Source organism: Equus asinus, chromosome 3 (assembly GCF_041296235.1).
Source record: "Equus asinus isolate D_3611 breed Donkey chromosome 3, EquAss-T2T_v2, whole genome shotgun sequence".
NCBI lineage: Eukaryota > Metazoa > Chordata > Mammalia > Perissodactyla > Equidae > Equus > Equus asinus.
Window position 1 is genome coordinate 48,999,078 of NC_091792.1, and position 14,870 is coordinate 49,013,947.

Consider the following 14,870-nt stretch of genomic DNA (forward strand, 5'->3'; position numbering starts at 1 on the left):
AAATATGCTTTTATTAGGATCTTCAATTCAAATCCATATCCAGAGCTTTTAATGGTTCAAACTAGTAATATCTTGCAAGACTTCCAACTTTGAAATCCTGCCATAGATAGAATAGCATTTAAAGAAGAGTAAGAGTGCAATTAAAGCAATAGCACAAGAAAAAAACTATAATTATGTGTGTTGATGGACATTAGCTGACCTAACTTTGGCAATCATTTCTCTCTCTCTCTCTCTATATATATATCAAATCATTATGTTGTATATCTAAAATTATTACAATGTTATATGTCATTTATATCTCAGCTGAAAAAGTAAAATAAAGCAATAACAACCAAAAGAGGGCTAAAAGTCTTGTAAATTGAAATTTAGACAGGAAACTGCCAAAAAAAAGCGACAAAAATGTTTGCTTATAACACTGAAAGGAATTATTTTTGTAAGCTTTAGTTTATCCTGAATCAGAATAACTAGATATTTTCCATAATATTGTAGAAAAAGGGCTTAATTCCCTTTAAGGACCTTGGGATAAAAAAGAAACATTAAATTCTTTTAGTACTCTCATTCTCTGAAACTTGGTAAACCATCTGTCATTTGCTTTATGCTGAAAGTTACAGAAAGCTCTGCTTGAAATTTTTATAAATAAGGAAATTTATTATCTCATAAAACAAGAACAAGAGAAGTAGGCATTTCTACAGTGCTTAATACAGGAACTCAGTTTCTTTGAAGCCACAGTTTCATTTTTTTAAATGCAAATAACTTTAATTCAAGGCATATTGTTTTTCTTTTTTTTTTCTTTTTTGTGAGGAAGATTCACCCTGAGCTAACATCTGTGCCAATCTTCTATTTTGTATGTGGGTCACCGCCACAGCATGGCCACCTAGCGGTGTAGGTCTGTGCCTAGGAACTGAATCCGGGCCGCTGAAGCAGAGCATGCTGAACTTAACCACTAGACCAGGAGGCCCACCCCTGCAGCCACAGTTTTAGATGTCACATGCATATGACAAATTTCAGGGCAAAAAAGTATTATTCCCTCCCACACATACGGGTGTATCATCAAGAACAGCCTTTGGTGGAAACCTCCAAACAGATTTCCCAGTTTACCTTGTTAGTCAGAACTGTGTCACATGGAATTGTTATGGTTGCTTTGACCACATGTTTTTGGTGTTTTGACCAAATCAATTATGGTTACCCACTGGAGCATAATTAAACCTGTTCTACTGCTTTAACTGACAAACATTTTCCTTCCTGATTTCTAGTTTGTGTTTATTTGTGGCATTTTAATTACTATACCTCAAGTCTGAGACATGCATATCCATAATTTCATTCTCACATAAACACAATCTTTTGACCTTGTCATTGTTTTAAATGAATGGTGGCCATATCAAGACCATATGATGCTATCCTGCTGGGCACAGATGATTAGACCCAGGTTGAACACATAAAACAGTGGAAATCCATGCATATTATTTGTTTAACCAACCAGATATTTCCCATATCAAAAATGTGAACTATGAGACACAAAGCTTGAATAAGGCTGGTGATTTGGGACATAAGTTTATTTGGAGCTGGGGCCAAAATTGGCACTGGGGCAAGCCAAGCCACATGCAATTCAAATTTATAGGCAATCAGAGACATAATCTTGCAAAAAAAAAAAAGCTGCTAGCTTAAAAATTTTTAAATAGAACAGATGGGCAGAGAGAAGTACATTACGATCAAGAGAGCGAAAGAGACAGAGAGAAATTCGCACACTGACTTTTGCAGTTGCGATGATACCTCATTGCATTTGCTATGGTGGATTACATGAAATGTCCCTGGATCTTGAACTGGCATCCCTCTTTCTGGAACCTCTTTGAAAGTTCTGTTCATTAAAACCAGATGATCTCTGCCCTGGGAATTGGTCTCCCTGTCTTTTCCCTTTCAAATCGTCCAGGCACCAGTACCAAGCTAAGGTTTTGAATACTTAAATTTAGTGTTTTGTATGCACAACATGTTGCCTTTATCTTTAGAGATTAGAATCAGAGAAAGCTAGCACTGGACAGGACCTTTCCTTCACTTGGCATCACTCCTTTCATTTTGCCAGAGAAGAAACCGACCCGTAGAACTAAAGTGATCCAATGTCAGTGAAAGATGACAGCGACATAGATAGAACCTATCAATCTATATTCCCAGCCTAGAATTGTTTGTGCTACCAACCATAGGATTATCTCATGTATATTTGAATTTTTCTGAAAAGCTAATGTGCACAGTACAATCTCTTATTTACAATCCATTGGCCGGCAGCAGCAGCCGCTGAGCAGGCGGATCACACACCCACTCTTTGCGATGCTGTGCCTTTGTCTGAGTCAATCAGTGAGTCGGACACCCCCCGAGAGCTGCCATCCTGTTTGTGATGCTTCTGGCTGTCACTTCCAAGCCTCAGTTAGCTGACACTTTGCTTTCTATTGTGCTGCCTTTGAAACATTCCTTCTGCTGTTCTGTTCTGTCAGTTTCATGGGCGGCTGATTGCTGTACCTCAGCACACTGCACAGCTTCTGCTTTGGGATGTGTTCTCATTTCCGTTCCTCACATGACCAGACTAGGAAAGATGAAGCATATCAGTTGAACTGATCTTACCTTTTACATTCCTACGTGATCAGTTAGTGCTGAGGAACTTTATTATTTAAGATCTTTTGTTGAGATTTGGGTTTTAGTAAAGAGTGAGTAAAGTGTCCGAATATCTTTACTCTAGGTGAATATGAGTGTTTCCATAATGTAGAAGGCATTCCTATCAAATTCTGTCAGTTTTCCTTCTATCCATTTTTGCCTGCCAAATACGCAGACACGTGCAGGAACATAAGCACACACATACACAGAAATACACATACATACTCTCTCATGCAAAATCTGTGTCAAATGTGTTTTGAACAAAGGACAAAAGAATCAGTAGCCATCTAATTAATCTGTTCCCACTTCCAGGTTTGAGGGACATAGTGACTCTGTGATAAAAGAGATTTGAATGGGCATAATTTAATAATTTAGGGTAAATCTTTTGTAAGTTATACATACACACCACTAACATACACACACATATACACACATAGATATATTTATCTTGCTATGGTTAGTCCGCTTAATCGTAGAGTATAGATACAGTACAGATACAGATATATCTATCCATATCCTAAGATTATATCTATCCTATATAGATATACTCTAGGATTACAGTATAGGATAGATATATCTACATCAATATCTATCTATCTATATATATCTCTCACAAATCATTTATGTTATAGGAGAAAATATGTGTTATGTACCTGATTTCATATTATAAAATAACAAGACAAAATTATAGATAACATAGAAATGTTAATACACTTACCCTGATTGTGTGTTCCAAGATACCTAAATAACACTTCTCAGGCATCACTAGCAAATTGCATCACTAATGCAGAGTTACTAAGAAACCAAATTGCAGTGGTGAGGATGAATTTTGCATGCTGCTATTTAACAGATGAAAGTATGGATGATTCATACTTAAATCACAGCAGATACATATTTAAAAATCTAGATATAGAGATTTTTCAGATGAAAACTCACTCCAGGATTAACCAAACTGACCACGGCAAAATAGTTGAAAATGATAAAACTAAACTAATGTCATCTATATCTGAAAAGAAATATAGAACCAATTGGAAACAGGTTCTGAACACCCAGAGACCAGAGCATCTCATCCTCAATGCCCCAACCCACTTGACTCTCCAGCGTAATGAGGCCATGTTGGGCCAGAAAATAGATGGATTCTGAGCGAAGGTTTGTCCTACAATGGGTCCATAGGATCTGTATACCTACTTGGTGGTCATTTCCTATGTCCATGAATGTATAATTGTGCCTCCTCACATAGGGTATCTGACCTGTAAGGTGAAGGGATATTTTGGTGAGGAAGGCTGAGTGCAAACTGCTGAAACACTTCCTCACCCTGTCCCCCAGGCAATTGCATGCCAACCCTAAGGACTTTAAGGAGCTAAAGGATGCAGGAGTGGTGATCCCTATCATGTCTTCAGTTAAGTCCCCAGTCTGCTGCCTGCAAAAAATCCAGATGAATCCTGCAGGGTGACTGCAGACGACCACAGACTCAGCTAAACAGCAGCCCGATTGCAGCTGCTATCTCAGATGTGGTGTTGTTCTATGGTAGATTAGTCTGACCTCAGGTATTGCTATGTTGATTGGGCAAATGCTATTTTCTACTCAGATCAGATCAAACAGATCAGAAGCAGCTTGCATTCACATGGAATAGACAAGATGAGGCATTTATTGCTTTTTTTTCAAGATTCTGCTAACTTACTTTCAGTCTGCGAGAATATAGTCCTAAGGGACCTGGATTGCCTGGACATACAGCAGAATATCAATTTGATGTACTACATTGATAACTTTAGGCCAATGAGCAAGAAGGGGCTAGCAAGCTGGAAGACTTTGTAAGACATATACATTCCAGAGAGTCGGAGATAAACCAACCCCACAAAGATTCAGCAGGCAGCCTAACACATCAGTGTAATTAGCTGTCCAATGTTAAGAGACTGCAAGGATGTCCCCACTAAATCAAAGGATAAACAATTGCATTTCACGTCTCGTACCACAATGAATGAGGCACAATGTCTGATAAAACTCTTAGAGTTTAAGAAGTAGCATATTCCACACCTCAGTGACGTGAAATGCTGCCACCTTTCAGTGAGTCCCAGGGAAGGAAAGAGCTCTGCAGCAGGTCCAGTCTTCCATTAAAGCAAGCATGCCACTTGAGCTATATGACCCAGAAGAGCTTATGATACTAGAAGTATCAGTAGTGATAAACTATGCCATATGGCACTCTCCAGTGGGAGAATTGTAGTGCAGGCATATGGGTTCTGGAGCAAGGCTGTGCCAAATGCAGCAAAGAATTACATATCTTTGAAAAACAATTCCTGGCATAATACTGGACCTTGGATCCCGTATTGTGTCTGATAATGGATATCATGCATCTGGAACTTTCTATCTGGTTTTGTTGGATTCACTAAGGCATAAAGACAGGTGAGTTCAGCACCAATCCATTGTGAGATGAAAGTAGTATATCCAAAATCAAGCATGACCCGGACAAGTTAGCAAAAGCAAGCTGCACGAGCAAGTGAACCAGACCCACATGTCATCTACCACTCTTGTGTCAGTGCCCTCCCCTCAGCTCACACCGATTGCCACGGGGAGATCCATTATGATGAGCAGGCAGAAGATAAAAAGCCCACCCTTGGTTTATAGATGGGTCTAATTGATATGTGGATGCAAGCTGAAAATGGCAGCAGCCTCACTTGGGAAAGGCCTTGAAAGACAGTGAGGACTTAGAAAACGAACCTCCGCATGGGCAGAGCTTCAGGTCTGCCATCCACTTTGGCCTCTACCATGGAGGTTCTGATGTATACAGAGCTCCAGGTAGGGCTGAATGCCTTACTTATACAGAGGCTCGAAAGGAGAAAGATTGGAAAATTGTGGATAAGAAGGTTTGATGAACAGTTGTGGGGAGGGACCTATGGGAATAGATAAAAAGAGTGAACATCTTTGTACCACATAGTGGCACTCACAGGCAACTATCAAGTAGTAAGTAAGATTTAGCCAGTCTATGCATTGGCCACATCGGCATGGCATGATGGGCACATGAATTTCAATTAATTCAGTGGTCACAGTGGAAGTAATGAAAGCTAAGCATGGGTCCAACTGCATAGGATTCCACTTACCAAGTCTCTCTTAGCTGTTGCTGCAAATGAATGTCCAATCTGCCAGCAAGAGAGACTAATGCTTTCAGCCTAAGTGGAACTACTCCTCAAGGAGACCAACCAGCCATTTAATGACATGTTGACTACATCAAGCCCATTTCAACCCTGAAAGAACAAAGACTTGCTCTAGCAGGAACAGATATAAATTGTGGGGGAGATTTTGCCAATCCTACCCACAAGACCTTGCCAGTACAACTATCCAAGCATGGATGAAGTGTTTAATTCTCCAGTATGGGATCCCTCACAGCAATAGTCAGATCAGAGGACCTTCTTTATAGCAGAGGAACAGTGGGAGTGGGTCCATGACCATGTGACCCAGTCATTGTATTACATATGCACCAACAGAAGCTATTAGCCAGGAAGAGCATTAGAAAGTACAGTTAGTCAGCTTAGAAACAGTATTCTGTGAGGATCCCACTTCAACCTCCAGGATACAGTATAGACATTGAATCAAAATCTTTATACAGTACCATGTAGGAAGAATATATACCTCTGGGAACAAAGGAGTAGAGACAGGAGAACAGGAGGGGCTCCACTAATTGTCATTATTCATGACCCACTGGGGATTTTGTACCTCCCATCCCTGCAACTCTAGGCTCTGCATGGACTTCTAGACTAGGTCTAGAAGCCCTAGTCCCCAAAAGGTATACACTTCTGCCAAAGGAGAACAATGAGAAGTCTATTGAGCTATAAGCTATGGTTGACACTTGGGCGCTCTGGTTTTTTGTGTCCAGAGATCACCATGAAAGCAGGAGTAGTAATCTCAGCAGGAATAATTGACAGTAATCACCAGGAGGTGGTAGAGCTTCTGTCACACAGTAGGACCAGAGAGGAATATGTGTGGCATCAGGTGATCCACTTGACTGCCTATTGCTCCTCCCTTGCCCAATTGTAATGATAAATGAAAAAGGCCAGCAGCTACAACGTGAGAAGTTAATGGTAACCAAGGGTTCAGAGCCTTTGGGGATGGCCCAGATCATAATATCACCAAGCAAACCAACAAGACCTGCCTTGGTAGTCTATCTAAGGGTGAGGGGAATCCATAATGGATAGCTAAGGAAGAAGAAGGTGACCATTAGATGGGGTCCTGAGAGCAACTACAGTAACAGGGGCTATGGTTCATACTGCTAACCTTCTTCTACTGTGCTTCCCTTAAAAAGAGAGGCCCTCTGTGAACAACTTGGAAGAAACGGACAAATTCCTAGACTCCTACAATCTCCCCAAACTGAATCAGGAAGAAATGGAGAATCTGAATAGACCAATCACAAGTAAGGAAATAGAAACGGTAATCAAAAACCTCCCCAAAAACAAGAGTCCAGGACCAGACGGCTTCTCTGGAGAATTCTACCAAACATTCAAAGAAGACTTAATACCTATTCTCCTCAAACTGTTCCAGAAAATTGAGAAAGATGGAGAACTCCCTAACACATTCTATGAAGCCAACATCACTCTGATCCCCAAACCTGACAAGGACAACACAAAGAAGGAGAACTACAGGCCGATATCACTGATGAACATAGATGCAAAAATCCTCAACAAAATTTTGGCAAACCGATTACAGCAATACATCAAAAAGATTATACACCATGATCAAGTGGGATTTATACCAGGGACACAGGGATGGTTCAACACCCGCAAGTCAATCAACGTGATACACTACATCAACAAAATGAAAAACAAAAACCACATGATCATCTCAATAGATGCAGAGAAAGCATTCGACAAGATCCAACACCCATTTATGATAAAAACCCTCAGTAAAATGGGTATAGAAGGAAAGTACCTCAACATAATAAAGGCCATATATGATAGACCCACAGCCAACATCATACTCAATGGACAAAAGCTGAAAGCCATCCCTCTGAGGACAGGAACAAGACAAGGGTGCCCACTTTCACCACTCCTATTCAACATAGTACTGGAGGTGCTGGCCAGAGCAATTCGGCAGGAAAAAAAAATAAAAGGAATCCAAATAGGTAACGAAGAAGTAAAACTCGCGTTGTTTGCAGACGACATGATCTTATACATAGAAAACCCCAAAGAATCCACAGAAAAACTATTAGAAATAATCAACAACTACAGCAAAGTAGCAGGGTATAAAATTAACATGCATAAATCAGTAGCATTTCTATACACTAACAATAAACTAACAGAAAAAGAACTCAAGAACTCTATCCCATTCACAATCACAACGAAAAGAATAAAATACCTTGGGATAAACTTAACCAAGGAAGTGAAGGATCTATACAATGAAAACTACAAGACTTTCTTGAAAGAAATTGACGATGACATAAAGAGATGGAAAGACATTCCTTGCACATGGATTGGAAGAATAAACATAGTTAAAATGTCCATACTACCCAAAGCAATATACAGATTCAATGCTATCCCAATCAGAATCCCAAGAACATTCTTCACAGAAATTCAACAAACAATCCTAAAATTCATATGGGGGAACAAAAGACCACGAATTGCTAAAGCAATCTTGAGCAAGAAAAACAAAGCCGGCGGAATCACAATCCCTGATTTCAAAACATACTACAAAGCTACAGTGATCAAAACAGCATGGTACTGGTACAAAAACAGGTGCACAGATCAATGGAACAGAATTGAAAGCCCAGAGATAAAACCACACATCTATGGACAGCTAATCTTCGACAAAGGAGCAGAGGGCCTACAATGGAGAAAAGAAAGTCTCTTCAACAAATGGTGCTGGGAAAACTGGACAGCCACATGCAAAAGATTGAAAATCGACCATTCTTTTTCACCACACACCAAAATAAACTCAAAATGGATCAAAGACCTAAAGATTAGGCCTGAGACAATAAGTCTTTTGGAAGAGAATATAGGCAGTACACTCTTTGACATCAGTTTCAAAAGAATCTTTTCGGACACTGTAACTCCTCAGTTGAGGGAAACAATAGAAAGAATAAACAAATGGGACTTCATCAGACTAAAGAGCTTCTTCAAGGCAAGGGAAAACAGAATTGAAACAAAAAAACAGCTCACTAATTGGGAAAAAATATTTACAAGCCACTTATCCGACAAAGGGTTAATCTCCATAATATACAAAGAACTCACACTGCTTAACAACAAAAAAACAAACAACCCGATCAAAAAATGGGCAGAGGACATGAACAGACATTTCTCAAAAGAAGATATGAATATGGCCAATAGACACATGAAAAGATGTTCATCATCGCTAATCATCAGGGAAATGCAAATCAAAACTACACTAAGATATCACCTTACCCCCGTTAGATTGGCAAAAACATCCAAAACCAAGAACGACAAATGTTGGAGAGGTTGTGGAGAAAGAGGAACCCTCATACACTGTTGGTGGGAATGCAAACTGGTACAGCCACTATGGAAAACAGTATGGAGATTTCTCAAAAAGTTAAAAATAGAAATACCCTATGACCCAGCCATCCCATTACTGGGTATCTATCCTAAGAACCTGATATCAGATATCTCAAGAGTCCGTTGCACCCCTATGTTCATCGCAGCATTATTTACAATAGCCAAGACGTGGAACCAGCCTACATGCCCAGAAACTGATGATTGGATAAAGAAGATGTGGTATATATACACAATGGAATACTACTCAGCCATAAAAAAAGACGAAATTGGCCCATTCACAACAATGTGGATGGACCTCGAGGGCATTATGTTAAGCGAAATAAGTCAGTCAGAGAAAGACGAACTCTATATGACTCCACTCATAGGTGGAAATTAGTATATTGAGAAGGAGATCTGATCGGTGGTTACCAGGGAAAAGGGGGGGTGGGGGGAGGGCACGGAGGGGGAAGTGGTGTACCCACAACATGACTAACAAAAATGTACAACTGAAATTTCACAAGCTTGTAATCCATCATAACATTAATAAAAAAAAAAAAAAATGAAAAAAAAAAAAAAAAGAGAGGCCCTCTGGAATCCTGGACTAAGTCCTCCCCAAACATCTTTGAGGAAGTGGAGACAATCAGTCCAAGGGCTAGACTGTTGTGAACATGGAGACATACCACTGCTCAGATCCCACCTCAAGGAAAGACTTGAAGTTGCTCCAGCGCATGGATGGGTCAGTCCCTTCAGAGTTTGCCTTAGCTGCAGAGAGCTTGTAATCCAAGGTCATGATCCTCTTGGGGTGGCCTACCTCCAAAGACTGATCATAAAGGGGTTGCAAAGGCCTGGCCATTTCACTTACTGCAAGACATCAGCTGATTACAAGTAGTACATAGTTCAGAAGCCCCTGTGGAGTTAGCTGAGGGTATGTTGTACCTGCACCTGTTTGACTTCTCCCTCTGCCCAATGCTGTTTCCTCCATGTCCAACCATATTATGGAGGCCTTTTTAATAAGACTTCCATTTCCAATGTCTGTTTTCCATGTTTCTAATGATATTCCTTAGAATTTCCTTTTTTTAAAAAATAATCATTTTGAGCCATCTACTCGGCATCATGGCTGCCCTCAGACCCCTTGTGAAGCCCAAGATCATCAAAAAGAGGACCAAGAAGTTCATTCAGCACCAGTCAGACCGATATGTCAAAATTAAGCGTAACTGGCAGAAACCCAGAGGCATTGACAATAGGGTGCACAGAAGATTCAAGGGCCAGATCTTGATGCCCAACATTGGTTATGGGAGCAATAAGAAAACAAAGCACATGCTGCCCAGTGGCTTCCAGAAGTTCCTGGTCCACAATGTCAAGGAGCTTGAAGTGCTGCTGATGTGCAACAAATCATGCTGTGCTGAGACTGCTCACAACATCTCCTCCAAGAACCACAAAGCCATCATGGAAAGAGCAGCCCAGCTGGCTATCAGAATCACCAATCCCAATGCCAGGCTGAGCAGCGAAGAAAACGAATAGACGACAGCTCGTGTGCGCATTATATTTGTGTTAATAAAACCATGAAACTCTGCAATCTGGAAATTAAAAAAATAATAATAATAATAATCATTTTATGTGCAAAATCCTGAGACTGTCAGTTAGTGAAAGCCAAAAGCAGAATTTGAGTCCCTCTTTATTAGGCCAGAATTTAGGGCAAGATATAATCTGTGGCTTAACTAGGAAACCGAAAACAAAATAAGTTATCTTCTATTGAAAAAAATTTGACCATGCCATTCGATGGAATATTCCATTATTTTTCCTCACGAACTCAAGTTTTTATTTTAAAACTCAAGAAGTGAATACAGTAGGCCTCTGCTAGGAATTTTGATCCCCCAGGGGAATAGATTTCACTTGCAGTAAATTCAAGACATGATTCAAAGGTAGCTCAGGCGCAACTGCCTTCCTGGGAAAGCACAAGTCTCGTTTATTTACAATCTATCTGTTTTACTTCTGTGTGGCGATACTGATATCCAGGCATACCTCCTAGAGTTTTTCTGAAAGACAAATTTAAGGTCATTAGATTACCATTCCAGCTTTGCTTTTGGTTCTGGGTTGTTTACTTTCTTTTCATCTTGGTAAAAACAACAGCATTTCTGAAATGGCTGTAGCTAAGTCTCCAGTATCTGCTTTGCAGATACTGCATTTTTCTCAAGACCTTCCACCAGCAAAAGGATTGTGACTCACTGAAGGCTCAGATGATAGTTAGCATTCTTTAGCAATAAATTATTTTTAAATTAAAATGTGTACATCTTTTTAGACATAATGCTATTGCACACTTAATAGACTATAGTATAGTGTAAACAACTTTTATATGCACTGGGAAATCTGAAAATTCGTGTGACTCACTTTATTGCCATATTCACTTTATTGCAGTGGTCTGGAACTGAACCCACAATATCTCCAAGCTATGCCTGTATATTTTTTGTGGTTAGTGCCATCCAGTCAATTCTGACTCTTAGTGACCCTGTGTACAGCAAAGCAGAACTCTGCCTGGTCTTTTTGTGCCATCCTCTCACCTCCTGGTGTTAGATCAGACAATCTCTGCTGCTATTCAGTGTTTTCATGGCCAGTTTTTCAGGAGTGGGTGGCCATGTCTTTCTTCCTAGTCTATCTTATTCTGGAAGCTCCACTGAAACCTGTCCACCATGGGTGACCCTGCTGGTATTTGAAATACCAGTGGCATAGCTTTCAGCGTCACGGCAACATGCAGCCACCACAGTACGACAATCAATAGACCAATGGTGTGGTTCCCTGAGCAGGAAACGAACCTGGATCCTGGCAGTGAGAGCACTGAACCTTAACCACTAAACCACCAGTGCTGGCCAAAGTACATACGTGCTTTATACACAAATTAAGTATTTCCACAGGAGTTCTAAATTGATCGATGATTCATTTATTCTGTTTCAACAGAATTAACTAAATACTTACTAGGTGTCAGACACTTGGCTAGGTGTTAGGGATGTAAATGAATAATATATGGTAATTTCCTTTTAGAAATTATTCTCTAGGAAAACATAATGTAAATGGTTCCTTAAATGAGCTTTATTCCTCTGCCATCATAATCTTAAATTCAGTTTATCCGTGTTATGGATTAAATTACGTCTTCCCAAAATTCATATGTCAAAGCCCTAATCCCCAAAATGACTGTATTTGGACACAGGGCCTTTAAAGAGCCAATTACGGTTAAATGAGCTCATAAGGCTGGAGCCCTAATCCAGGAGGTCTGGTGTCCTTATAAGAAGTGGAAGAGACACCAGCCACGCATGCACACGGAGAAAAAGGCCACATGATGACTGAGAGAAGGTGATCATCTCCTAGCCAAGGAAAGAGGCCTTAGAAGAAACCAAAACTGCCAGTACCTTGATCACGGACTTCCAGCCTTCAGAACTGTAAGAAAATAAATTTATGTTATTTAAGCCGCCCAGTCTATGCTATTTTGTTATGGCAGCCGTAGCAGACTAATACAGTCAGATATTCCTTTTTTGTCAATTGACTGGAAATTTACTCCAGTAATTTGCAACGATTTGTGGTCACTTTACCTCTAAGAACATTCTCCTTTTAAAGCATTCAAAACAAAACCCCAGGGGCTGGCCTGGTAGTATAGTGGTTAAGTTCACGTGCTCCACTTCACCAGCCTGGGGTTTGCAGTTTCAGATCCTGGGCGCAGACCCAGCACCACTCGTCAAGCTATGCTGTGGCAGTGTCCTACATAAAATAGAGGAAGATTGGTGCAGATGTTAGCTCAGCGACAATCTTCCTCAAGCAAAAGGAGGAAGAGCAGCAAAAGGTGTTAGCTGAGGGCCAATCTTTCTCATATACAAAAAAATATAAATAAATAAATAAAACCCCTGCCCCCAATAATATTCTAATTGAGTCTTCCTTTTCTCCATCACTTCCCTCTCCAGCACAGGTCCAGAGCAGCACAGGACTCTATTGTACAGATCCCATGTCTCATTCTGATAACCTAACTGAACTATTTCTGAGAATTCTGACCTCTGCCTTTATCCTGAAATGGATTTCATGCAAAAAACACTAACAACAAAAGGCATAACAAAAAAAAACAGATAAAAACTTCTTTTTTTATCCTAAATCTTTTTAAGGGAAGGACATAGTCTTCGTTCAGCCCTCCCTGAACTTGACATAACGCAGAGGAGAGAGCCCAAACTTCACAATAGGACAGCTCTGTTAAATCCTAGTTAGGTGAACTTAGGCAAATTGCCTAAGTATCTGAGCCTCCCTATTTCCTCAGTCATGAAAATGGGGAAAATAACATCTACCTCTCGGGTGTCATGAGAATTAAATCAGATAATAAATAAAGCTCCTATATCATAGTAAGTAGTCAAAGAAACATCTGGTTATCGACTAAAACTCCGAGTAAAAATTGGATTTTTCCTCACCTCATAGACAGATGAAACTAAGGTATGACAAATGTGTCCCCTCACTGGTGTCCATTTATGATCACCTCCAGACCAGCTGTCCCTGGTTTCCTGTGCCTTGGCCCAATCCAGGAATGAACCTTTTTGATGTTCCAACAGCCCAGCTGAGAGCGTCAGATCTGTTCCTAAAGCAGTGGGGGTGGATTTGCAAAAGTACTGAATACGGAGCCAGAGGGAGGCCTCATTCTGAGTCCTGTTTCTACCACTTCCCGACACCATGTGTGTCAGTCAGTCCATTTCTATGAGCCTCCTCTACCTCACCTGTGAGTACAACCCAGGGCATGCGTGGGCGTTCAACAATTACGTGTTCAAGGTATGATTAGTATTAGACACTAGCTTTGTACCCTCTGCCAAGTAATTCATCCTCTCTAGGCCTATCTCTGCACCTATTAAATGAGGATAATCAACTTGATGATCTTGAAATTACTTTCTGCTATAGCATTTTATCATCACCTTAAAGGCTAGTTTGTGAATGCCATTTTTCCTTTGTAAATATAAGCTAGTGAATTTCATTAGTGGTTTATTTAGATTATACAAGGTTGCCTAGCAATTTCCTATTTTAAAAGATACATGTTGGGGTGCACAATTTTTATTTTTTACATATTTGATAGCAATTATTACTACTGATTTTTTTGTCTTAGTATAGAGTACCTAACATAAGGAGAAAAAATCTTCAAATACATGTTTCTGTAGTAATTCAATAATAAAATTCAGTAAAGTCTTCTCTTTATTCTTTATATATTTCCCAGCTAGGAAAAAAATCTAAAATGCAATAAAATATCATTAATTGGACTCCAATTATTTCTGGTTTATCATTTAGAAATGTGTGGATATGATTTATTTTTAGGGGGAAAAGAAAACTACCAGACAAATTAAGAATATGAATATGGCAGTGCAGATATCGCTTCAAGATCTTGATTTCAATTCCTTTGGGCATATACCCAAAGTAGGATTGCTGGATTATATGGTAGTAGTTCTACTTTTAATTTTCTGAGAAACCTCCCTACTAGCTTTTGCCATAGTAGCTGCACCATGCTACATTCCCACCAACCGTGTATATGTGTTCCAATTTCTCCACATCCTCGCCAACATTTACTGTCTTTTGTTTTTTTTTTTATAATAGCCATCCTAACAGACCTCTTATCATGGTTTTGATCTGCATGTTCATTGCAGCATTATTCACAATAGTCAAGCTATGGAAACAACCCAAGTGTCCATCAACAGATGAATGGATAAAGAAAATGAGATGCATACATGTAATGGAATATTATTCAGCCTT

At 39.8% G+C, this 14,870-nt stretch overlaps 1 pseudogene; it reads left to right on the top strand.

Annotated features, from left to right (window-relative positions):
• The first annotated feature begins 10,214 nt into the window (after positions 1 to 10,214).
• On the top strand, positions 10,215 to 10,673 carry LOC106837766 (large ribosomal subunit protein eL32 pseudogene; annotated as a pseudogene).
• Positions 10,674 to 14,870: the final 4,197 nt, after the last annotated feature.